This window comes from Cygnus atratus, chromosome 12 (assembly GCF_013377495.2).
Source record: "Cygnus atratus isolate AKBS03 ecotype Queensland, Australia chromosome 12, CAtr_DNAZoo_HiC_assembly, whole genome shotgun sequence".
Taxonomy (NCBI): Eukaryota; Metazoa; Chordata; class Aves; order Anseriformes; family Anatidae; genus Cygnus; species Cygnus atratus.
The window spans coordinates 3,075,835-3,102,564 of record NC_066373.1 but is presented as its reverse complement, the minus strand read 5'-3'; positions in this window follow the sequence as shown (position 1 = coordinate 3,102,564).

The following is a 26,730-nucleotide window of genomic DNA, read 5'->3' as shown; positions in this document are numbered from 1 at the left end:
CACTGGCTTTGGTGTCCATTGGGTCAATCAGCAACAGCTGAGATAAGTCAGACTGCCATCAGTAAAAGTTTTTTCTCCCCTCAAATTACATTAACAGAGTCTGATGCATTTTATATTTTTGCATGACCCAGCATGGCCAAAGCAAAGTGGGACTGTACAAGCCATCTGACATATTTTGTCTTCTGCTGTTTTGGGAAGTTTCTCAGCTGACATGAGAAGCAAATGTTCTGCAGTCTCACAGGGTCTTTCTTGAGGCTGAGTAGTTTATAGCTGGAAAAAAAATCCTCAGCTGGTTTCAGTAGCTATTTGTTACCAACTTAAAGATCAGGTTCTTCAAGGTAAACTGAAAATGACAATTGGAAAATAAACATGAGCCACTTGGTGTGTGTCCTCTATTGGACTGAAATGTGACCCGTGTGCTGAGAGGTTAAGGGGTTAAATTGTGCTTTGGTCATTACAGCCCATGAAAAAAAAATCCTGGGTAAACTCAGAGCACATCGCTGTGCTAGCAGGGTGAGGTAGCTCTGAAACCTATCACTGCTGGATGTGGCCCTCCCACGATATGTGATACCCCTTTTCTGTAGTGTCATGGTTATCAACTGCTTAGGCTTATAAGAACTGACGTCAAAAAACATTGAGCTGCTGTTCTCTTCTTGCTCTGGTTGTCACTCTGAGCTCATAAGAAAAGCATCAGGCATGTTTACACATGGAAAAGTTATTAAAGGCCCTTAAAGAAGGGCTTTAAAGAATAGAGTCTCACCTGGAGGATGGCTGGATTGATCTTAGCCCTTTTCTTCTGGCTGGAATACCTACCTCATAAAAAATGAAATGGGCCCCAGAGAACATTTATGTTCCCCAGCCTCATCCCTCCCTCTGATTTAAACCAGTTCCTAGTCAGAGTTTTTAAGACCACCCTGAATATAGTTGCTTGTCAGGCCACTCATTTAGGGTCAGAAAGCAGCAAAGCACTTCAACATGTGCCCAGACTTTGGGCACATGCTCAGTCCCATTGGCTACTGACTCTAACATGCTCTTGTCTCACAAACATAAAGCACTTCCCTAAAATTGGCATTTAAACATGTATTTATGCAAAAGCAAATTCTACATAGGGATTCATACAGAAGCTGAATTTCAGATGTTCATTTCTGAGATTCTTAGCCACACACTTTATGAAGAAAAAGTCTAATCTAACAACATGCTACCTCTTCTCTTCAGCACAAAAATTCTTGTTTGGAAATTAGTTACAAGAAATAATTTACTGATGGAGAATGCACAGTGATGCTCATGGTGCTCAAGTCATCCCTGTTAACAAATATCCAGAGTCAAACTATTGATTAATGTTCCCTGATGGGGTACATTGAACAAGCTTTGGAAATTCATATAAGGTCTCTGCTTGCTATGGTCATGTTTTCTTCTTAACTATTGGATGTCTCCTTCTTCCAAGGAGCTTCTGAGAGCTTTTCCAAAATGCAAGAATTTAAAATGACCAATTCTGGTGTTTCCAAAATGTCCTATTTGATCTGAAATTATATTTCCAGTTGTTTTGGTCTCTCCAAAACTGCACTTTTTAGTGACCTATTCATTTTTCCAACAAAATGTTGCCTTGCTCTGGTCATTAGCTAATAGTGGTTAAATTCTGGACTGCATATCTAGTTAATGTTTTACACATGAGCCTACTTGACTTCTTTTCAAGAAGAAGCCACTGGATCTTGGAAAACATCATCAAGCTGTCAGCATTAAGAGCAGGACAAGTTAATAAGGGCTTGAATAAATCATGCAGAGCTTGTCTAGTATTCATGATGATTGGTGAAATATATATTTTCAGAGGTAATGAAATTTGCATTCAGACTGCAATTCCATTATTTTAATGTAGCTTTGACTCTTTGTCATATTAAATCAGACCCTTTGCCTCCTCATTTGTCATTTAAGTTGTGTAGTGCTCCTTCCTATAGCTGTTCAGAGCAGACGAGGATTAGGCCCAGGGTGAATGGGGAGCAATCGCAGCCAGTTTTGGTGTTTGTGTTAGTGTAGTGTGTTATTCCTTCCCTCCTTATCTCAGCAAGGTGAAGAACCACATGTGGGCTTGTCAGAAGATATGCCCGTGACTCTTTCTATATTTTCCCTGTTATGTGTGCTAACTCATTTAGACTATGTGCAACAGAAATTGTTAGCCATCCATAATGCAAAGGAAGTTTTGAATTCATCTCAGGTTCTGTACTGCTCTTTTCTAGGAGGAGGCAGCACAGCTTCAGAGGCAGAAACCATTGTTTATCCCTGTCCTCCCTGGCACACAAAACAGCAATGCGACGTAACAGGGAAATTAGCCTGTTCACAATCAGGTTATTTAGCTTCAAGCTGTGCCTTTGTCACTAATTTACAAATCAACTGTTAAGATTATTTTCCCCTTGTTTTGGCTTCCTGTAAAATGGGTTTTATTTTATCAATTGTTGGTCTTCGTAAGGAACATAAATTGTAAGATCTCTTCCTCAAAGGGAATTTCACTATTTTAAGTACAAGTGTTAAACGTTCCAAAATCCTTGATTTCTCAGTGCGAACAGAACACCCGGCCAATTCCTTGTCACAGCCTAAGCTGCTTTATCAACGGCATGATCAATGGTCTCACAGCATTACAAGTTAAAGGCAATAGGGAAGAAGGCTTCTCCTACAAGACAGGGTTCTTTTCCTCTTTGCTACTGTCCTGTGTGGATAAGCCATTAAAGGGAAGGCAGCAGTCCTACATTCTCCATCAGCAGATTGCCACAGAAAATTATTCATGACCAGTATCTGGAGAGTCAAAAACAGAGATTCAAAAAAGGTGGCGCATATTGGAAACCATCCAGAGTGATTAATTCAAACTTATTTCATTGATGGACCATATAGATATGAATGGCCATTTCTTAACTGAAGGAGTAGGTTTCTCTGCAACACTATAAAAATGAAGTGCAGTAGCGTGACCTTTTCTGAACTGATCTAAACTCCTCAAATCCCCCCGGGCTATCCCATATCTGTGTGGTTCGCATTACCCACAGCTCTGCTCCCAGAAACATTTTCTTTCAAACAGCCAGCTAGAGTTAACGTTCCTCTCTTCATGGTGACTGCTTTTAGAAGTCCAACCAAGTGCTTTTTCTGTTCTGCCACTGTCTTTCCCTGCACAATTGTTTAAAATATACTGTTTTCCTGTTTCAGGTTGAAGGAGGTTGTATATTTAAATTTCTCACGCCTGTTAAAGCTTTGGAAGGTATCATTTACAAAGTCAATACCCAGGAATGGAAAACATCTTATAAAGTTTCAAACAAAATCTGGCCATATTTAGAAGGCAGTGTGACTTTGCTCCCCATCTATAAACTACATGCTAATAGAAAGAGCTTGCTCCATCTCCATCTCGATCCCGCCCCGCCAGCCTTGGCTGTGATCGTAGATAAGTCTCGGCTGAGCTGAGAGCCGGTGATTGGCTCACGTTGCACGTTATACCCTCTAACCTCTGACACAGTGAACATATGATAACAAGCATGAGTGAGCTCCCAGAGGGACGGTGCTAAGGGCTGCAGTGGATTAAACGTTCTCAAGCATGACTTCTTCCAAAGGCAAGAGAAGGGGAAGAGCTCAAAGCAAGAGGCAGAGACTGCCGATTAAAGGCCTTGAAGGATTTTCCTATCCCATCTCATCAAGCTACTTGCTGTATAGCCACACAAAATCTGCTTTGACAGAAGATCAAGTTTGCTATTTAAAGATCAGCAACAGTGGAGGAAGGCTGAAAGATGTTTGTTTCACTTCGTCCTTTCACTCAAGATGGATTTTTTGCTAATATTTTAGGAATGTTTCCTTATCAGGATTATAAAAAATAAATATAGCAAGCATTTTGGCAGTCAAAAAGAACAATATAGATTAGAAAATGATTTAGTACTGTTATTTCTTTAGCTAACTTATATTGCCTGATCTAATGAACAATCATCCACATGAGTAATTCTCCTGTGTGAAGATCTTTGTTGAAATCAAAACGGAAATTTTCACATAGGCAAAACTACTCACATATTTATACTCATTGCTTAGTTTCCTAGTGTTAAATTTAAGAACAGACTGTTTCCTTTAAAACTTATTTTTTCAGTGAAACACAACTCTCCTCTACAAATTCTCTGAATAGTTAAATGGAAATATTTCATTTTTCTGAAAACCCTCTGTATCCCTTAACTACCTGTTAATAGAGTTTGTTACATAGAGCTCCTCCACCAGCTTTAACAGTTATTGTAAGATATTCTTAGTAGGCTTATGAGGCAGTGACTATCTAACACCTGATGCTTCTTGACCATTTTTATAAGCTTTGATATCTACATAGGGCCACCGAAACATCTCCACCAATGTCCTCCAATCACTTATGGGGTGGTACAACGAAAGTCTGATAGCTTAACAAATGCAAAAATCAAAGAAAACAAAACAAGATGTTAAAACACATACAATGTGGGAAAAAAATGAACAGATGAAAGCTGCATAGTTAATAAATCAATCAAATGAATCACTCAAAGCACAATATTTAGCCAAAAGATACAGGAAATGAGAATTTCTGCAAAACCCACCAGAGGTGTCGCTATTGCTACTGATATAATTTAAATTGTGCTTGGGTATTTGAATGATAGACAGCTACACAGCCCCTGGGTTTGAAGGTTAAAACATTCTGAAGATGTGAATTCTGGTGATCTGGGTTTTTCACCACTGTGTGAAAAATGCTCCAGTAGCAATTCTTAAATATGCCCTCTGACATTCTAAGGGGGAATAATATGCTTTATATTATGAACCAGGGTGTCATGTCATGAGCTTAGTGTTTCATAAAGGATTCCAGAAACTTGGGCTCCTTACCGAGTACTGTTATATGACAACTTATTAACACTTTTATATATTAATGCTTAAGGCAAAATAGAAATGCAAACCATGACCCCACTCACTAACAATATCCACACTCAGATACCAAGCAGATGACTTCAGCACAGCCCTTCTACACAGAATTCTGTGAAACTTCATCTTAAAGAAAGAAAAACAAATTTTAAATCCACCTAAAAATAAAAGGAGGTTAGACTAAATTATTACAAGGTCCCACCTGACTTGGAAATGTATAAATGTGTTTGTATAATTTCAGAATTTTTGTGAAGCCTAAAGGCACATTTTAAGATAAGTGTTATGAACATTTGGCAAGCCTCTTTTAAACATTCTGTAAGATTTTTGGACATACACGTATACTTATAAACCAAAAAAAAAAAATAGCATTCAAACATTCTATCTCTTGTTTTGTCTCAGCATTAATGTAAGATGATTAGCTACTCTGAGAATGTTTAGAAGAAACTTCAGCCCCTTTTTAGAAGATAGGCCTGGGAGCAGCATGCTCACCTCACTGTGGGACATTCTTTTTACTTTGCTTCAGATTTTCTCTGGTTTAAACCAATGAGAATTGCTTGGGAAGAAAGAGCTGAACCTGTTTTAACAGAAAAGCTGTATTTCAAAACCTTCGCTGTCCCAGCGTGGCAGAGTAACACAGATGCTTTTGGGTTTCTCCAGCATTTTTACAGAGAGACTATTAACTTGGATCCAAAACTGTATTTGGCCAGACATTTCAAGTCCAAGGAACAGAGATCTGAGAAGCTTTATCTGAGCCCGATAACCATCCCAGCTGCAGTATGGCCTTACTCCTGATTTACATCTTTGCAGAGGAAAGAGAGACAGTCTTGTTATACCTTTAAAGTTCTAGCAAAGTGAAACTAAATAAATCCCTAAGATGCCTTTAACTTGTTTGTTTGCTTGTTGTTTGATGACATCACTCAAATGCCCAGTTTATCTTTATTTTTACTTGAACTGGGTTCTCATCATGGTTTGCCAGAACAGTGCCAAAGGCATGTAGCAAAACCACATAAAATTCATCCAGTTCGATGTTTTCTTTGTAAATGCTCTAAAATCGGCTTGACTCTGTCCCAAAGGATCATTAAAGTTCCTGAACTTTCTGGGGCAAGCGCGACCAAGTTCAAAGCAAATCTGGGGTTGATTTATGGTTCTGATCGGAGACCAAGGAAAAGTCAAATTTACAGTCTGAGTTTTGTGTTAAGTTTCTTGTGTGCTTTCAATCTGAAACTTGAAGCAAACATCAGGGGGTTGGAAGTCCACGAACACTGAAACGATTGCTGGTACGATGCTCATCTGGTGAAAGCTGGCACAGCCCTACAAGCTCCCTCGTGGCTTAGACATGCTGAAGACTTTGCTCCAGTGCCAAATGAAGCAGTAGGTTTTGTTGCTTTCTGTTAGCAGTGTTTAAAAGATGAATAATATTGGACATTGGAACATGGCTAAATAGTCTAGAGATAAGGTGTTTTTTTTTAATAGGAGCTGGGTTGGTAGGACATAAGCTCCTAACCACTCCAAGCATTTTTCAAACAGCCCAGGCTAAAGCAAAGAACATTAATTACTACCAGAGAGATGGTCATGACAAATGGCTCATGGTAAAAAGGTTGTAACAATTCTGAAAAATTCAGGAGATTTTGGGGAACATTATCTGACCATTTCAAGATGCAGATGACATGTGGGTACTCAGGACTTAGTGAGCAACTCCGGAAGTAGGTGCTTTGCTGTTGTCACTTTTTATGGATGGCTGTCCTTAAGAACAATGGCTCTAGCGGGAGCCATTGGGAGGGGAGCCAAGTGGAAATATCATATCACAGCCAGTGTTTGCTCTTAGTCTGAAGCCATTACTTCATGGACAGAAAGTGCATATAACAAAAGAACAATGCTTTTTAGGCTTGGAAGAGTAATCCCTGTTTGAATGCATAATAGTGCTTATTGGACAATGTACTCCTTGTAAGATCATGGAAAAACCATTGTTGAAGGTCTGGAATACCTTTTTGCTGCCAACCTTGGCCCAAATTTTCCTCAATTTTATTTTAAAGAGTTTCTGAAAGTTAGAATGTTTACTTTGTTTCAATGGGAATCACCGCTGTGTTAAGGATTTTCTCTTAATTCTGATCTTTTCTTTGCTCCAACCTTCATATCCTGAGATGAGTTAATTCCAATTCAATGAACTTGAATCAGTGTTTTTCTTGGAAAAACCCATCCCAAGTCCCCAGTTTTCCCCTTGCCCTGAGTGCAGTTGTGCAGCACAATGAGGAAGTCTGTTTGAAGGAGCTGTCTGCTCACAGGGTATCATCCCAGGGGGAAGGCTGCCATGGCTCAAGCACTGGAATGAACTCACTCTCAAGCCTGCAGAGTTGCTCAGCATCAGGGCTCCATGTGAATGGGTTGCCACATCCTACAAAGAATCATTGTATAAAGCCATCCAAGTCATCCTGGGATCCTACAACTTGGATGGGTAAATAAAAAGCCTATCAAATGACAGGCTTAGGGCTCAGTCTTCACTTTGAGTTGAAGAAATCTGAGATTTCTTCACTCTTAGATCTGCCTGTGCAGCACAGTGAAATACAAGACTAAGGTTTAAGTCACGGCTTAACAGGGAAACCAGTCAGTAGCTAGGGTTGCTTTTCATTCTTTTCTTCTTTCCCTTCCTCTAAAAATTCCTTCCAAGACTGACACCTCCTGAAGAAGTCGGTGTCTTGTTATAATCTCCATAACCAGTCCTGTTCACTAGTAGGAAAGTCATGCTATGAACAACCACCTTTCCAGGACACTTTACAGCTCAGGTGTTGTGGAAACCCATAGTCTACACTGGTATGTCACTGATATTGTAGCAAAGTTTTAAGAATTCTTATTGGTGTTTGCATTCTGCTTCAGTATTTCCATTGGCTTCCAGCAATCAAATTAAAGCTGCCAGATTTCCTGTGATTCTCCCAGATCTCTGCCATCCACCACAAAATTGGTATGGTGAAGAAGGAACTGGAGAAAAAGCAGGCAGATGATAAAGCCTTGCATATGCCACATATGGATCGGTGCCCAGCTGTAACCATCAAGCAGATATTTTGCCTGCTGCCAGGCTGACAGTGAACCTGCAAAGGCTGGGCTTTTCAGTGCTTCCTGTTAACATGGGGTTTGATTTGCTTTGGATGGGGAGGGAGGAAAAAATTGCAGGATCCAGAAAACTTTTGAACACACAAAGACAGGACTCCCTCTATGAGACATGATGCAAGTGAATAGCACCCTGATTATGCCATGCAGGGAATGAAAATGGGAGGGTGCACATTAAAAGCAATGTGTCATTTGAGTTCTGTTAAAGGAGCTAGAAAGCACAGGAGCATGTCTGAGGGTGTCCATACAAAAAGAAAAAAAAATGTTGGTGCTTTTGTAGGAGAAATTTCTGCCATCTTCTCTAACGTTTTGGAGTTTTTAACCACCATTCCAACCATCTTTCCGAGGGAGCAATACAGGCCTCTCTGAGGGTCAGAAGAGACTACCGGTTGCACAGTTGCATTAGTGTATTAGCCTGGGCATAGCCTGACCCTGACACGGCCATGTGGCTTCCAGGCACAGGAGAAACGTATCCAGCCCAGATGACAGCGTGGATAGGTTTGCCTACAGCCATCTGTGTAAATAGGGGGACCTTCTGTCCCAGCTCCAGATGTGTCTTTTCCAGATGTGACTGTGACCTTCTGCTCTTAGCCACCTACCACATGGAGGCTGCTGCCCATTTCCTAACCCAACGTCCGGCACATTCACCAAGGTTGCTCCACATCGCCCTTTTTTAAATAAGGCTGCTACATCCCGCCTGACCTGGACTTGGGAGAGCCCATATGGCCACCTCTGCCGGGAAAGAGGTATAGGAGAAACAGAAAATGAGAAAAGACCTGTGTTTGCAGGAATGAGGGTGGGCCAACAAATGCACATAGTTAATCTCATGTAGTTCCACCTTGAACCTCACACAAGATCCCAACAAAAACAAGATTTGGGTTTAATGGAAAGATTAATGCTAAACATGAGCCATTCTTTTTGCATTGAGTTGAATGGTCAGTTAATTTTCAGTCTCCAAATATAATACAAATCACTCGAGTTATTTGGCATGAGTCATGCCTTGATTAACATTTTTGGCATTTTTAGAAGGACTCTTAAATAATAGAAGTGGCATCTGGATGGAAATAGGAATAGGCCAGTGAGAGGAAAAGTGCTTTTAAGGCTTTGGAGAATTAGCAAAAGCTTCCAAAATGTCAGAAGATGTTAAAAATTTGAAACCAGCTGAAGCTTTATTTTTAAAATGGTGTCAGAATTGATTTGTCCCCCATTTGTTTTTTTGTCTTCAGTGCTGCCTTTGTAAGTTAAGCAGACATTAACATTTCAAGTCCACACACAATACACAGCTCTCTGCCTCCATTTTCACGCAAGTCTGAGTAACTAAGGTATGCTTCTCCAAGGACTGTTTATGATGCTTGACATACTTACAACATCATTAAAAATCTTTACTGATTTTTTTTTCTTTTTCACATTACTGATGTGAAAAACACATTCTGGAGTTTTCTAGGCCATTTACTTTGTCTGCTCTGTGGCTATATGGTGGACTGTCATCCCTCCCAGGCAATGATTGTGTAACTGGATCCAAAGAAAATTCTTCAAACTTTATTGGCCACGGAAACTGAAGTCAATTGGTTAAAAAGAAAAGTGTTAATTATGTTTACTCTGGCATCTTAGCTGTGGAGAATTATTAATCAATAAGATCCAGATACATAAAATTTGCTTTTCATTTTTTCTAAGCAGGGCTTTGCCAATTCATTAAACATTATCATTAACTTAAAGTAAGCCTCAGTAAGAATGTTTTTTTCCTCATCTTTTAAAATGATTCTCCTTTATCATACTGCCTTACTGCACTCCATCAAAATAATCACCACTATATTCCTGAGGGCCTGGAGAGGGTAGAAACACTTCTTCCTCTGATCTTTTATAATTTTGAAGGGGTCCTGAAGATGGACACAAGAATCTTGAATCAACTTCCATTCATCTCAAGTTGAATCAGACTGAAAAGTGTGGGTTTGTCTCCTCTCTCCGAAGGCCATGACTTGGAAACCAGATATACTGGGTCTCTTCCTTTTGGAAAGTGAATTAAAACCAGTGAGGTTCTTCTGAACACAGCCCATATTAAAGGAAACAAATCCACAGACACAATGCTAATGAATCATGTTTGTCATACCAGACCTCCATCCACTGATGAAAAGTTTTCTCTTGAGATCAGTTGCAGAGGTTTTGGAGGGAAATAGCCTCTCTCAGCCTCACCAGTAATCGGAGACTTGTTGCAGAAAGGACTTCCAGTTCTGGCACATGCTCCCTCTTTGACTGGTCCCAGGTTATCCTTCAGGCTGGATGGTTCAGAGCATTATAGTTCTGGTAACAGAAGATTGGCACTATTCCTTGAACTCTGTTTTTATAATGTCAATATAAGTGCTGAAACAATATTTTTATTCCACTGACATATCTAAAAATGCAGTGACCAGGGCTGCCAGGATCACTTTCCATCCCATTCCCAATTGATGCCACAAAGGAAGAACTGAAATTGCAAATGAGTGCATCACCCAATCTGCAGGCTCCTGTCTCCTACACATTTTGCCTTCCTGAAAGGGATCACTCCTCCTTTTGAACGTGCAAGCCAGAAACAGAGAAATTATGGCCCTCAGTATGAACTAAACCATTTTGATTCCTGCAGTAACTCTGTATTTGGTGATATATTTGCACTGCTACGAAATCTTGAGGCAAACCTTAAACAACTTCACCTGGGAGCAATAGGAGCAGTTTAGCTAAGAGAACTTAGGATTATTCATCCTGCTAAAAGGTGGCCCAGTTTTGGTTTGGGACTCCCTGCTTGATGCTTAGACACATCACGGTTTCACACTGAACTTTGGGCATCTCGGGTAAAATCGTCTTTAGACCAATGCTGATCCTGATACAACAAACACAAAGAGTAGGGGCTCATTTTCTCTCCTTCTTCTCTTTGCAAACACATCATGTCAGTTCTTCTTTCCAATGTTTGGAGTGAATTGTGTGCCTTTGTCACTGGTTCATTTTCACCCTGATACAGGCTGAGTGCAGGAGAGTGGGTGTCACAACTCTGCAGGTCAGATGTGTGGTATTTTGTTAGTTGTTCAGTGTAGACCTGGCCAGACCTTACCTGAACCCACTGGATGAGTCAAGAGACATCAGCAAATGCAAATACAGCAACTTCATCTTCCTGAAGATGTATGTCTCAGCATGGTGCCCGGCAATTGCAACTCCACATTGACATAACCAGCCTGACAGCCCCTAGTGAGGACATAATTCAGTGGTATATTATTTAACTTACAAAAAAAAAGCTAAACCATGACCTTTCCTTCCTCCCGCCCCTCCTGTTTCCCGAGGGGAAGGCTGTAGGGCTGTGTCTGGGAATTAGAAAGCAACATGGGTGGTGACCCCCTGGTGCCAAGAGTGTCATGAAGAATAAACCATATGTTGTATCTTTGCATGTTGGGAGGTCCCAGCTCTGCACACCTAACGACTGTTTTTCAGCCTACACAAGTTAGCGTGCCCAGGAGAACCATTTAGGAAGCCGAAATGCCTGGGGAGCACAACCGAAAGGGGCTGACCTATTCCCTTGTTTTCAAATGCAAAGCCAACCAGGCCAACACTATGTGCCACTAACCCCAGGTTCACGGCCCTCTGAGAAACCATTATAAATGCTAACTGCAGCTGTGCTGTGACAAAACTCATACTCTACCAGCTGGGAGCCCACCAGCAAATGCTCTACCAGCATCTGGCAATATCCCTTTCTCTAATAACTGGTGGCCCAAAGGACAGCCAAGGGCCATGAGCTCAGGTTGGAACAATTTTGCCTGCCAAGAAGACCTGGCTACAGAGCCACAGGCTCCCACCACCTATGGAAAGAGCTGTGCTCCTCAAACCTAAGCAGCCAGCACTTGTGTGTGATAGTGTATCAGCCAGCTGTTTGAGATCTTGTGGAAGAGACATGAGTAGGGATCTCCCCCCACCTTCCACCATTCATCACAGCCAGCTTTACTGGCTACTCGCATTTTTGTTCTCTAATTAAAGCTTCTGTCAGGTGCTTTAAATTATGGCCCTGATTATGGACTTTGGATCAAAATTCAGCAGGCTTTGGAACCTGCCATTTTATTTAATTACTTGCAGTAAATTATTTTGACACCCTCAATTAACAATGTCCGTCACTTCAGCCCAGCAACGATGAGTGTGAGGAATTTGCTATTTGATCTGTTTTGTCTGGTGGAAAGGTGGATAGAAAAAAAAAAATATCACTGCATAAATGTAGCAAGAATTTTAGTGGTCTCCAAAATACAAATAAGAAAATAATAATAAGTCTCTTTATTATATTAAAATTTTGTTACTAAGGGCCGGGGTACATTTAGAATGGATACCATTTTACATAGCCAGGATGGGAACTGGTTGTTAGTGGAAATACAGGATGGTTCTTCATACATGGGTGTGATTGCAAGATCTGTCGTTTTGAAGCAGAATTATTAAATCTAAAGCACATTTAGATGTTAAATTTTTATCAATGTACAACAGTACATGATCACACCCCAGATCATTAACCCATGCCCACCAAACCAAGGACAGCATCCATGTCTTCCCATATTATCTCAGGGAGGAGCTGCTCTGCATACCCCGAAGGGCAGTGTGTCCAACTCATCTCATGAACCAAACGCTTCACTGCCTCGCTGGCAATATTAAACTCCAGCATTCTCAGTCACTTTAACAACCTTGTGGGTGTTGATGATGGAGCTAATTAGCCATGTTCTTTAATTTATTAAAATCATAAATATTTCACTTCAAGGGTTTTTTTTGGGGGGGAGAGAAGAAGGGAGTGGGAATGTTAAAGGGAGACAACTGCATGAAATTCTTTGCCTGATTAAACTTTCCATAATATGCAGCAATATTTTACCTCTGTTAAGTGATTCGGTGGCACATCAGACTTGGCATCTCATTCTTTGACCTGTTTATTTTTAATTATGACTGTTACTTTATTTACTATGGATAACTTAAGGACACGGTATGGTTGTCTGGAAAAGTCAGAGAGCACAAAATCATTTGAGTCAGAAGCTTGAATAAGAGCAAAGGAGCAGCAAAGCTGTAAAACGTGGAGTTAGAAAGATATAACGTTATAGGAGATTGTTCCACTGTGAAAGCTCTAGAATAATTGTCTAGACCTACAGTTAATTTGAGAAGAAGCAATCTGAAATCCAACCCTTAGTTCCAACAGACAAATCTGCATATCGCTATTTGCTATATTAAATAGATCATTTCCACATTTAAATACTTTTAAGACTTGCTGTAGGACTTGCTCATAGTCATCTTACAAAAACTTTGTAATTCTTGTGTAGAGCAATGCTATACATTGCAGAGTGAGAGGGCAGTGAAAGAGCATAGATTCTCATCCTGCTATGGAAGAAAAATGTTTTTCTATGCCTTGTCATGTCTATTAGTGCATAAAGTACAAGCCCTGATCTTTCTGTGGATATTTCATACGCTTTCAGGAAAGCTGTGTAGGTTCTCCATGGACATTCATAGACTTGGTGCATGCTGCAACTCAACTGCTTATAAGCAGACTGGCCGTGTCCAGCAGAAAGCTCACCTGCCCTGGGAATGCAGCATGAATCTCACCTGGAAGGCTGTCCTGATGTGTGCTGTGAAGATACTGGACACAGCTAAGCGTGCCTCAGTTTCCCAGCTGCACAGTGGGAATGAATCCTTATCTTATGGTTTGGAGTGGAAGGAAAAGGAGCATTTGTTTGGGAAAGACAAAGGTTGTGAGGCACTCAGGTGTCCCAGAGCCGTTTATCAGCTGAAATGGCCTGCAGCTATTATAAATCATAAAGGAGGAGGAGGAGAGGAGGAACTGATCCTGGAATGTGATAGGTGAGATAAAATAAATGGAAAACATCAGGCCTAAAATCCCAGTTTATTCCAGCCCAGCCCTGGCTGAACCAAGGCATGTGATTTCCCTCAGCAATAGATAATGGTGCAGACAAAATGATGCTAAAATACCTGGGATTACCTGCCCTCCTCTCCCCATTCAAAATATTCCCTCCTTCCATCACTGGCGTGGGAGATGCCAGAGATATATGGCCCATTGTTCGGGGGTGCGGTGATAGATGCAATCTGTTCCTCATTGTCTGGTAATAGCTTGATTATCTAGGGGGGAAAATGCAGAGTGGTTGTGCCCAATGAACCATGAAATTGCCACTGCTCGGAGGAATGATTTATCATCAGCCCTTCAGAGCGAGGAGGGCCAATGGCTCGGTGGGAGACGAGGAGGGCCGTTGGCTCGGTGGGAGACGTGGGGCAGGTATTCATCCAGAGCTGGGCTGCTGGAATGCGCCTGGGATGGTCCCAAGCTGAACTTTTCAAGGAGCAAGTGAACCCTGGCAGCCGCTGAGCAGGGAGCCCTTCCTGGGGGACCAAGCGCGCTGCAGTGCCCTGACAAAAATGCCTGCAAAGTCTGAAGAATACATTAGGAGCACTGCCGGAGGAAGATGGCTGAGGCTTTCTTCACTTCCTCTTCAGCAGAGAGGAAATTTGGGCAAGGCCATTAAGCTTTAATTCCACTGGGCTCAGGCCATGTATTTTGTGTCAAACCCATGTTTAAAATGCGAGCGAGCAACTTCTAGAAGTGTACAAGGAATCTGGACACAGGCAGGCTTTCCGTCCCCAGGGCAGATTCCACTTTTAATGACCCTGGCCCCTAGCTTAGGAACTAATTTATAAACTAAATCTAATTCCTTCTTGGAAACTGCTGCCCAAAGCCATTCCTGCCAGGAGTTCCCACAGAGCTGAGCTGAGGACAGGATACATCCCCACTCATGAAGCTGCGATAAGTGAGCCCCCCTACGGGGTCAGGTATTCGTCCCAAAATCCTGAAGCTTATCTAAAAATCTTTGCTAGCATCACCAGATGGGAGGCAGAGGTTCAGTTTAACTGAGCAGGAATAGGTCCAGGAGCTCAGGACATGGGCGTCTTGTGCCAGCAGATCTTAGCAAATAAATCAATGCATTTGCACCTCAAAAACACAAAAATTTATAATTTCAGCTCATCTTAAAGGTACAAATTCATCCCAAGTCAACGTAACTGAGTTTCACACTGCTGGAGGCAAGGATTGATACTCAATGTTTGACAGCTGAATCAGTCCAGCAAGAGCTTGGTGAGCTAGATAGATTGGCAGAGCTGAAATTTGTGGGAGCAAAAGACACTACAAATAAATAAGGAGAGTGGGGTTTGTGCACTCCTCCCTTCCAGCTCAAATCCAGGAGTTACGAAACTTGATACAGGGAATCCTACGGGGCCTTACAGGAAAGGAATTTACTCCCACCCATCCTGGGTTCAGCCTAACTCCTCATTTTTTGTTACTTTAGCCTATGGCCTGGAAAAGTGCACATTTTCTGCCTGGAGACCCAGCCCGTCCTAACCCCATGCTCCTCAGTCCCTCTTGCAGAGAGGTCACCACCTGCAGCACAGAGATTCCTGTGGCTCAGACCCAGGAGCATCCCCCCACAGCCCCATGTGCAGGGGCAAAAAATCTGCTATTGGCAGGAATTTCCTCCTGGGTGCACACATACCAGAGCATGAGACACAGGGATCCTGTGCAAAGGGCCATTCTGCTCAGAAATCTCTGAAAACTTCCAGGAATTCAGTTCAATAAGTTTTCTCCACACTACATTATTTACTGAAATAAAATCCCCAGGGCTGTGGATGGCTTTTTGGTAACGGAGAATTGCAAATGACTGGGACTCTACTTCAAATTTTGCTATTTATCGAAAGCTCTGGTGTGTGTTGCCCTGTTAAATGAATGGTCATTGCCAGATCTCTGGCTGGATTATAACAGTCTCTTCTGGTGAGTGTTTTATTAACTGGAGAAATGATGAGATTTTATGGTAATTCCAAATCCTGTGACCGTTTGTTGAGTAAATCAGATTTTACAAGACTTGGCACCCACTTATCCAGTTTCCATCATCCAGATTGTGACGTGGTGGGTTTTACCCAGAGGAGAAGTATAAGGCAGATCCCTTAATTTCTCTTCAGCTTCTCAGTGCATGGTGTTACATCTGTGCTGTAGCTTGCTGCTGTGTTATGCAGACGTGTTGCAGCCTCTGAATATAAGAATACTGTCCTCTGTTGATCAGAAAGGAAATGACTGCTGTTCATACACCAGAAAATGCTGGCAAAAAAAAACTCCCTGCTAAAACCTCTTGGTGAAAATCAACCTGTTCCTCATAATTCCCCTTTGTGGTTATTCACAGCCTGGAATACCTATGAAAGTTTGACTCTGTGTATATGCTGGATTTTGGGATTGATACATCATTATTGTCAATCACATATCATAACTAGCCCCGTGTTTTGGTAAAAATAGTCATTAAGGTGAACGATCTAAAGATCTCCAGTTATTGATAGTTAAACCTGTAGTGGGGAAAAAAAGAAATATCCCATTCTCTGGAGAGAATCTCTGATAGATGCTGCAAAAAAGCAGAGCGTACTAAAATGAAAAGGGAAGACAAATGGGTAAAAGAGAGTGTATTTGGGGAGGAAAAAATGAAAAAAAAAAGTGAAAAAAAAAAAGTAGGGTTGAGCTGCTGGAGGGTGATGCCTATGGCACTTTTTCAGGATGCAGTCAGTACGAAGCACAGCACCGCTCAGCTCTCTGCATCCCCCCACCACCTCCAGCAGCTCGCTCTTCCTTTGACAAGAGAGAAACACAAGCGGGGATTAATTTGCTGGGAAAACAGGCGGGAGCAGCTGAGTCAATAGCCGCACGCTGTCACGGGGCCATGGTGCAGCGTGGTGGGCTTGCTGCCACGGTCGCACTGCCAGGAGTTAGTGGCAGCGCCGGGGACGTGTGGTTGGGGGGCTCCTGCAGTGGCTTGAGGGGGCTACACCTACTTAGAGCAGCACAGGGTTGTGCTCATAAGCTGCAAAGAGTTTGGAGAGCAGAGCTGCAGTGCAGCTGAATTATTGCCTAAGTGCTCAGAAAAAGGAGGCAGAGAGAGATTTTAAAGGAAGCCTCAACTTTTTGGGTTGTTTTCCTTTGTCACCTGATGTCACAGCGTCACGTTTTGTTCTGCAGACATAAAAAAGCAGGGATTGACTTTGAAAATAAAATTGAAAAAAAAAAAAAAAGCCGGGGTTCTTGTCACATCCAAGAGCTGCAGCTTTAAGACAGGTACCATATGTTCCAAGACTCGCTAATTAAATCATGCAAATTAGCCACACTGCACATCTGAGGTTCAGCAACTCCAGGGTTCAGAGCCATTTGCATCTCAGGATTTTGGGTTGGCCCAGGCAGGCTCTCTGCAACTCTGATCCGAAGCCGAGTTCAGATTTCAGGCACCACTAGGCATGAACATGTTGACTGTATGCTTTTCATTTCAGCCTGTCCCTGAATATAATTAAACATTTCTTGCAGCTTTACCTGCTCGGCTCTTTTCTTTGCAGTGCAGTGTCAAACCCAGCCCCTTAGGCTCAGGCTGAGCTCGTCACAGCCTTTTCCCTTTGGGTTATCGTGTTGTTCTACCTGGATGTGACAAAAAAAACGATGACGCCACCACTTAGCGCTCTCCAGTCAAGTCTTGCTCTAAATTAGTCACTTGAAAGCAGCAGCCCAGTCAGCCAAGCAGTCAGCTGGCAAGAAACTCTGGGAGAAAAATTTTCCATGTGCTATTTTTAAAATGAAATGGGTCTGAAAGCAAAGGCTGGGATGGGCTTTTGTAGCAAAGAAGGAGGTACAGATGCCAACTGTCCCTATTTAGGAAGGATAGTTTCTATTTTTTTTAAAAGCAAAATATCTCTTATTTTTCCATTCTGTCCTTCTTTGAAAGCTCTCACGGTCCAAAATATGTCAATGGACTTTAAAGGTGTGTCCCTATTTCTCTCTCCTAAATGTGCCTGTTTATAGCTTCACAAATGGCACTAGCAAGCCTGGAGGAGGACACAAATAAGGGTTCTACTTTCTAATACCTGAAATACAGAATAAAATAAGGAGGTCACAAAGAGTGGCTTATAGGTGGATCTTGCCATGATGCTGCACAGAACACCCAGAAAGCCCAGGTGCAAACTTCCTAAATCAATTGTTCTTTAAACAAATTAAAGCAAAACCATAACCTTACAGATAAAAGAAACCAGCATCATGGTCCGAGAGCCTCCGTGGCTCCCATGCGAGGCCAGCCAGCCTTCTTGCTGCACAGGTGTGGGTGTAAATTTCCCATGAAGTCCTGGGTGTAGATAAGGCACTTAAATTTCTCTGGTACACACATCTGATGCTGCCTCCCCATGTCAGCTCTGGGCTCTCCATCCCTCTGAGCCCAGTGCATGGAAGTCTCTGCCTTCTGCTACCCAGCACTGCCGTTTCCCCAGATGACTCTTTCACCAGCTAAAAGCAACTTCTCTGCTTTGCTGCAAGTGCTGCTTTGGGTGTCCACAGGCTGAATGTGAAATCGGAGCTGTTTTGACTGGACATCGAGGTCCCCCTGGGCCGTCTTGTATTCTGATGGAGTGCAATCATTTAGGGCAAAAACATGCCTGATGCAAGCACTCTTGGTTGTGAATGTGAAATCCTTCCTCTGTGGAAATCCCATGGCTGCTGGAAATTTGCTGCTCCCACAGACTTCGTTGCCAATAAACTCCTTTTAAGGAACCCCAGCCGAAAACAAAAGCAAGGCTGGAAGCATATTTATCTCACACGTCAAATGAACGGTCATGTATCACTCTTGTAAGATTTGCCCAGTGCTGCTTAACAGTGTGTCGGAGCCAAATTTGGGAGTAGTGGGAGGAAGAAGAATTCAGCTCCGTTAGTTCGTTATAGGTAAAATATGTTAAGAGATATTTTAGGAAATAAAATATCCTTCAAGGAAAGGGAAGGGAAGGGAAGGGAAGGGAAGGGAAGGGAAGGGAAGGGAAGGGAAGGGAAGGGAAGGGAAGGGAAGGGAAGGGAAGGGAAGGGAAGGGAAGGGAAGGGAAGGGAAGGGAAGGGAAGGGAAGGGAAGGAAAGGAAAGGAAAGGAAAGGAAAGGAAAGGAAAGGAAAGGAAAGGAAAGGAAAGGAAAGGAAAGGAAAGGAAAGGAAAGGAAAGGAAAGGAAAGGAAAGGAAAGGAAAGGAAAGGAAAGGAAAGGAAAGGAAAGGAAAGGAAAGGAAAGGAAAGGAAAGGATTCCTATAAATCATTAAAAAAATCTTCTTTTTTTCCCTGTCCATTTATTTTCTGCATTCCTCTATGATAAACACAGCCAAATGTTTTTTTTTTTTCTAATCTGCAGGGAAAAATGACAGACTTTGTTTGCAGGCTGAGATCTCTCACCAGCTTTCAACTGGAATGGATTTCCACCACTGTGCTTAACCCCCTAACAAGAACTCCTTCCTTTTCTCAGTGACTTTCTGAGAAAAATAACAAAAAGTTAGAATCCCCATAGGCTTTTTTTTTAATAATTTTTTAAAAAATCAATATTTGTTAAAATGAAATAACTGTTTTCATTGTAAAGCTAATCAGATGCACAACACTGTCAAAGAGCTGCCCCAGAGCACCACGAGTCTAAACCACAGTATTTCTTTCTGCTGCTGTCCCAGGACGCACTTTACCAAAAGCTACAATTTGAGTGAAATATTTCTATGCATTATAGCAGTTCTCCTGTGAACTATGGGCTTGTGACCAGTTGGATACTCGTTTATACTGGTGAGTTAACAGTTCTTCGCTTGCTATTTCTGAATGCACAAGCAATGAATTGCTGCCAAACTTGCTGCAGACCAGCGCGGTCTCAGGGGCTCCCGGTTATCATTCTGCTGAAGGTGGGAGTCAGAAAAAAAACACTTTTTGCATTTTCCCAGCCTTGGGGACAGGTAAGGGGAAGACTGGTATCCTACAAAAAATGAGAAGAGACTGAAGTCTGTTGTATTTTGCATAGGTCTGTTATTGCAAGCAGTCATCCTGCTGATGGTGAGCGTGTTTTCAGGCTGCTGGAATGGCTTTTGCACCACTGAGGATCCCAGTGTGACCTCCTTCTGGCAGTTGCATATTCAAGACTCGCTAGGATTTTATCCCTTTGGAGATGTGTAACATTTATAGCAGCAGGCACACAGACAGAGAGCGGGACAGCCATAAACAGCAACGTTTGCTGTGCAAGGTACAATAAAGCAAGGAGCAAACTGCGTTTTATAGCGCTGTTTGCTGGGAAATCTCAACAAACATAAATTCTCCTGACATTCGTGAGGTCCATTTTATGATTCAGCAAGACAACATGAAGAAACTAGATAACATGCCCAAAACTACAACAAGTCAGTGGCAGAAATGGAAACAAAATCCCAAGGAGCTGATTCCAACCCCCTCCTCTAACTACTAGCCTGCGTGTTTTTTCATTACAGAAAATGTTTGGTTAAGTGTTCTGAATTGCCTGCAAGTTAAAGCCTAGGAAATCTATGGTTTTCATATTTGATGGAGTGAAATGCACTGAGGGATAATCAAAGCTTTATGTACCAGCCTTAGAGAAAAGCATTTCACAATGCTAAAAAACCTTATTACTTTCATAAGGGGGGAAACGACTAACGATACACATATGCTGACTCCCTTCCTCCAACTAAAGCAGTGGACAAAAGTGTGTGGAGTGTGATGCAGAGGTGCAGATACAGCCAGAGGGGGCTTGTAGCACTATTAATTGCTGTGATACATATCTAAGCTTAGACAAGCAACTGCAGCCACGAACTTTCAAAACAATCTCCATATTTTTTTTCAAGAAACCGATGCCAAACTACATGTTGACAACACAAGCAACAGGCAGAAAAACTCATTTTTTACAGGTGGAAGGTCTCTGGAGCTACGGTTGAAATCAGAGTGAGGTAAATCCAAAATCGCATGAGAACCAGGGCCACTGTTTGCTGTGGGAGGAGGAGGTTGCTGTGGGTGAAAAGTAATGCTTCTCCCAGCCTAAAAATCCTTGGCACTGAGGCATCCCATTTCTCTTAGCAGTAATACCTACAGCAGACTGTCCTTAACAGTAAAGAGAATATTAGTCCAAGAAAAAGTCAGCTCAAGCCTTTCCAAATGTCTTTGAATTATCAGGGTAAGTTTTTAGTTAGTTAGTTATTATCATTAAACTAGCAGGAAAACATCCTTAAAAACAGATAATGGAGTAGAAAGCTTTCTGCTCCAGTGTCTGTATTTTGTGTTTTCCTCTGCTTTGCAGCTTACATCCAATGTCAGCAGCCCTGTGCTGTAGGGATCATTGCCTAAATAACTCTCAGAAAAAACAATACTTCTGCATTGACAGCCTGGAGGGAAAGGGCTTTGCAGAGCTTGCAGAGATTAATCCTAGTCGTGTGTTCACGTTCTAACAAACTCATCACCTGCAATAAGAGGTGTATTTTATATGCATATATACAATATAATCCCACAATGGGCTGTGCTGGGGTAGGTGGCATTCCTGATGACTGATACATATATATGTACATCCAAGACAAATATGAAGCTGGAAAAGCTGAAAAGGGTCATGGTTTCTTTTCACCCTTCAGGTCCTCCCAGGCATCTGCACGGATGCACAATCTGGCCAAGAAGATCAATGACGGTTCCTGTGTCCTGCTACAGGTTTAATCTCAAAGACCCTCTGCCCTCCTCTCACGCATTTATGCTTAAAGAAAAAGAAAATTAAAATAATTTTTAAAAAGATAATAAATGAACAAATAAATAAATAATAATAACAATAAAACCTTTTCCTTGCTAGGAAGAGTGGAAGACCATGCTATGGCATCATCAACACATAGCCCCTCAAAGATGTCTTTTTTTTTTCCTGCTCAAGATCTCCTGAAGGCGCTAAAGGTTGCTCTTTATCCCAATGGCATTTCTATTGACCACACATTAATTTCAATAACATTTGGCAGTCAGAGGTTTGGATGACAGCTCAGTGACCCAAAGCTCTTCCAAACCACTTCCTGGGGCCAGTGGCCATTTCTTTGCGTGGTCCGCAGGATTTCTGGGAAAGGAAACTCTCTTTGTTACTGTGCGATAGGTACAGAGAAAGTTATTTTATTTGTACATCTTAGACGATGGTGGGCCTGCAGTGGCTTGAAAATTTCCTCCCCTTGGGTTTCCCTTTATAAGGTTAATGGTCATTTGGATTCAATTCTAAAAGTCTTTTCACACTATGGCTTCTTCTCCTGCTCAAAAGCCTCTGCCAACACTTAATGTAGCAAAGGGGGGAAAAAATTTAATAAAGTTCCTTAAATCTCAGGAAATGAAGCTTTGCCTCCTTAAGTTCCTTTTCAGAATGAATGTTCCACTGTGGCCAGCCGAATGTGTGCTGAGGTTTTGAATGTAGCTCCTCTGGATACCCGAATTTATTGATAACGCGTTCCTTTGCCCAGCGAGCTGCCGGAGAGAGACGGAGGCTGCTGACCTTGTGGCCATCTCCTCTCCTGCTCCCACAGCACTGCCCTGTGGCATGCCTCACACCTCGTGCAGCTCACAGCAGTCACACAGCAGAATCACAGCTTTGTCAGCCCCGTTCCTCACCGCGGCGGCCACCGGTAACGCCAACCAGCTGGGCAGGCACAACAGCTCAGGGAGGGCCCCAGCTCCAGGTCAGCAGTGGTCCCCCATGCCCCGAAGTCCCAAATTCCTCCCTCTGAACTTAACCCCAGCTTGGAAAAGTGGGGAGGGAAAGATAAGAAGGAAAGCAAATCCCGTATAGCACTTTAAAGAAAATATGGGCTGAAAGGGCTTCTCTTTTCCTTTTCTTTTTTTTTTCTGCTTTTTTTTATTTTTTAAGCACTGCCATTTGTTCCCTTGTAAAAACAGAGGGTTGAACCTTTAAAGCCACACAGCCCTCCAGTGGGAATTTCACCGTCTGAGTAATAAGTTCAAGGATTGCTCCCACAGCATTTAGGAGAAGAGAAAACGAGGAAAGATGGTTACTTCTGTCAACACCTAGGATATAACAGTTGTTCAGCCCCATTTTCAGCTCCTCTTGCTTTCAGAGTACAGCAGAGCTAATCACTATGACGTTTCCTCCTGCTGGCTTTCCTTGGGCTGCAACAACACAGTTCACTCACTGGTGCATTTACTCACTACGTAATGTTTATGGGGTTTTTCCACCATGGAAGCAGGCTTTATGGACTAGCAGATGGAAATGTCTTGTTTCTGTAGCACCCTTTCACAGAAGTGTAGCAGTGGTGAGATTACTGGGAATGTAAAATGATGGTCAGAACTCTGAGACTGCTCTCCTTATTGTGTTGTATTGTAGTGTAGTCTCCTCAGGCTTCCTTACTGACAAGGAAAAATCTTGGAGCTGGTTTCTGAGATAGAGAACCAGACACCTGATGGCAGCACACATGAGGAACTTAAGAGTATTTCTAGTATCTCTAGACTTCAAGTTATTGCACTGACCATAGGGACTGGTTCTTCTTTTTTGTTTGTTTGTTTTTGTTTTTAATATTCTTGGAATTCAACAATCACCAAATGTCTACTTGGCTACTCGAGTCTTGTGTTGCTGAAACACAAGTTTCTAATTCTTGCTTTTCTGGTCCACTTACAATAAAATATATTAAGACTCCGTTTAAGGAGAACAACTCTTCTTGCTTTCTGTGACTCCTCAATGATGCCTTCAGAAAGGAGAGAGAAGAGCAAGAAAGAAATAAAAAATAACCTGAAGCAGCCGAAGAACAGGATCTCAGTCTAAAGTAGATTAAAATGGACTGTAGACATCCAGTTCTTGCTGCTGCTTGATAGTGTCATATTAAGGTTACTCTTGCTCTGTAGTACAGTTTTATAGTTTATTCCATTGGTTTAGGCAATATGGCAGATGACCTACTGGTTTGGGAGCCCACTTACAGCAAATGTTTGCATTTCATTATAAAAAGCTTTGTTACTAACTTTTTGGCCTCAGCCACACAACTGATTTCTACCAGGACTGTCACCAGCACCTGAAGGATTTCTGATACTCAGGGAAGTCCCTGTGCATGTCTCATCTCCATGCTGGTGAGCAAACACCACCTTTAGCAGTTCTACTTACGTATCTTCTAAGACAATGGAATATAATATTACCGTTATGTATTGCAAAATACACAGTGAGTTTTATGATAAATAACGTATATTAATAGGAAGGGTCTAGCCATGGTAAAATGTGGCATTGAAGGGTAGCATGCATGCTGGAACAGCCCCAGAAAGACAGTGCAGTGTGTGTGGCTACAGGGGCACAGACTTAATGGAGGGGTAGGAGCACTTCTCCCGTCCATCCTGAATGAGGCCCATAGGACACAGCTGATTACCATGTCCCCAGAGATGTTGTGGGCACCAGCATGCAGCAGTTGCCATGACAGAATGCATCTGAGGCTCCCCCAAGGGTTTGGAGCAGGAGGTGGTGGGGAGGACAGGGGCAACGTTTCTCCTTTGGCAATGTAGGACAGTTATAGGGTAAAAGGTTTGAAGAATGGGGTCAAAACAATCCACTGAAAAGCCTTGGGCTTTGGGAGGTAAGATTATTTTAAACCCCAAACCTGGGAAATCACTTAACTGAACAACATATAAAGACTGGAGAAAATAACATTGTCCTAACGAGGGCTTTACCATATGGCTTTACAGTTGGGCACTGGCCTGGAGATCACTGGTTTCCACCTCTCCTAATGACGTCCTTCTAGGAGCAAAATGAGGCCAATTTTATTTGGAACATGTGTCATGAAAGCTGGTATGTAGTGCGGTTTGAGAATGCAAAACCCACCCGTACATCCAGGGTGTTATTAGTGACTTTTATCAAACCAGCATGGCTAACTACTGTACACTCATTCCCTCTGACTATTCACTGGGCTCTGGGAGTGAGTTGCAGGGTTAAAATGTCTGCCTTTCACCCGCAGGTTTATGGTATGAAATGTGCTCCAACAGGAGCCAAAAGTGAGATTTGACAGATAGCCGGTGTAGGCAATTAAAAGTGAAAATACCGAGTCTCTCTCTCTCTCTCTTTCTGCTATTGGAAAAGCAGATCATGCAAAATCTTAAAAATGTTGCTTGATAGTGATTGGGTTGGAAAGTATTATTTAGAAAGCTGGAAGAGAGGAAAAGTTTCAATAATCCCTTTGGTATCCCTTACTACTGAGCTCATAGATTAGTGTACTCAGAGTCATTTTATAGGAGCATACAAGCATATAGGAAACCACATGCTTTCTTTTTACCCTAGCCTCTTGCTGGGTCTCTAAGAGAAGATACTCCTCTTTAAGATGAAATTGGAAGTTCCTTTCACTTAGCAAACCAATGAGGTCCTCAGGGAGGGGGCACGTCAGATGGACCTGCTGGGCTCAAAGGAATGGGGCAGTTTGGCCTCGTGGACACATTTCCCACTGCTCTCCCATGGCCCAGAGGGATTGTCACAGGCAGCCAAAATAAGGGGCTGGTAGAGCAGCTCTCCAGTCACATTTATAGCAACAACATGGCAGGGGAAGGTCTCAGCACTGAACTATCCTCACAGGAGAAAAACATCTCCTACTGTCAAACAGAGACCCACACACTCATTCCTTCCTACTCAGCACTCCATGCAGCAAGAGGCTCCACATCTACCTTCTGTCTTTTAACCTGTAATCAAAGGCATTGAGGTGCCTGGACTGTGTCTAGGATTCCCATGCAAGGTAGGTGAGAAAAATATGGATTTCGTTGGGTTTATCTTCACCAAAGTGCTTCAGGTCCACTGGACAGACAAGTGGAAAACTACAGCCCTGAAGTGAACCACCTGAAGTTCAGACCTCACTTGAAGGTCAGCTTCTCCAAATCTTACTCCCTTGGTGCTGTTATGGTCCGTTTTGGCCTCAGATCACCATTGCCTTCTCATAACTGATGGGTAGAGAAGAAAAAAACAACTTTACATGCAACACATCTACTTATAGACTCTGAGCTTTACTTTTTTGGACTCTTTCTTAGGGCACTGCAGTGAAACAACTGACTGCTTAAGGACTCAGTGCTCTGTGATTATATCCATCTAATCCAGCTCCCAATGGGATTTCAGTGGGAGCAGAATTGAATCCTTATGCAGCAAATGGGCTTGAAAAGTTCATTCCCATTTTAGAGATTTCTAATCCCAGAGAGTCCCTAGATGGAAGGGACTCTTTTCCATGGGCTTTAGTGGACTTTAAATCAAACTGAAAATGGGGTATTTTGCTGGAACAAGTGTGACAAATGTCATTGCCAGGGGGGATTACAGAGCTCCAAAATATTTTGCTCATGTTGGATTTTGGAGACAAGCAAGGGAGCAGACCCACGAATCCTCACGCACACACAAAGTCAGTGGTTGCAGCTCACTGGGACTGAATTTGCTGTTGAAGAGGCAGAAACTTTGCTGCTGTTGCCAGAGCTGTGTGAACCAGCTTGAGCTGTGTGAGCTCACTGCTGTGTGGACGGACAACTGAGGCCAGGTCGAGCCAGGCTGCAGGGAGAAGAAAAGGGCAAAGAAGGGCAGAGTAGGCATGAGGGATGGGGGAAAGCCTTAGAGATATGGGCTTGCGACACCAGGTTCAGTTGTTGTCAGAGCATTTTAGGGATGGCACACCTGGCCACCAGCTGTTGCTCCAGATTAGCAGCAGTTGCCTGTAATTTCTGTGTCGTATCTACCAGTCCCATGCAGGTGCCCCAGGTACAGATAAGCCGTTAGGAGCTGATACATGGGCAGCTCAGTCCCCCAGGTTCAGGTTGGGCTGGGGTCTCCCAGAAAGAGATCTGCCAAATAAACCTGACCTCTACTTCTCAGCCCAGAAAGAGGATGGAGCTGAGGAATAAATTGACAAAGTCTGGCCACTAAAATGAGCAGAGGGTTTCTAGG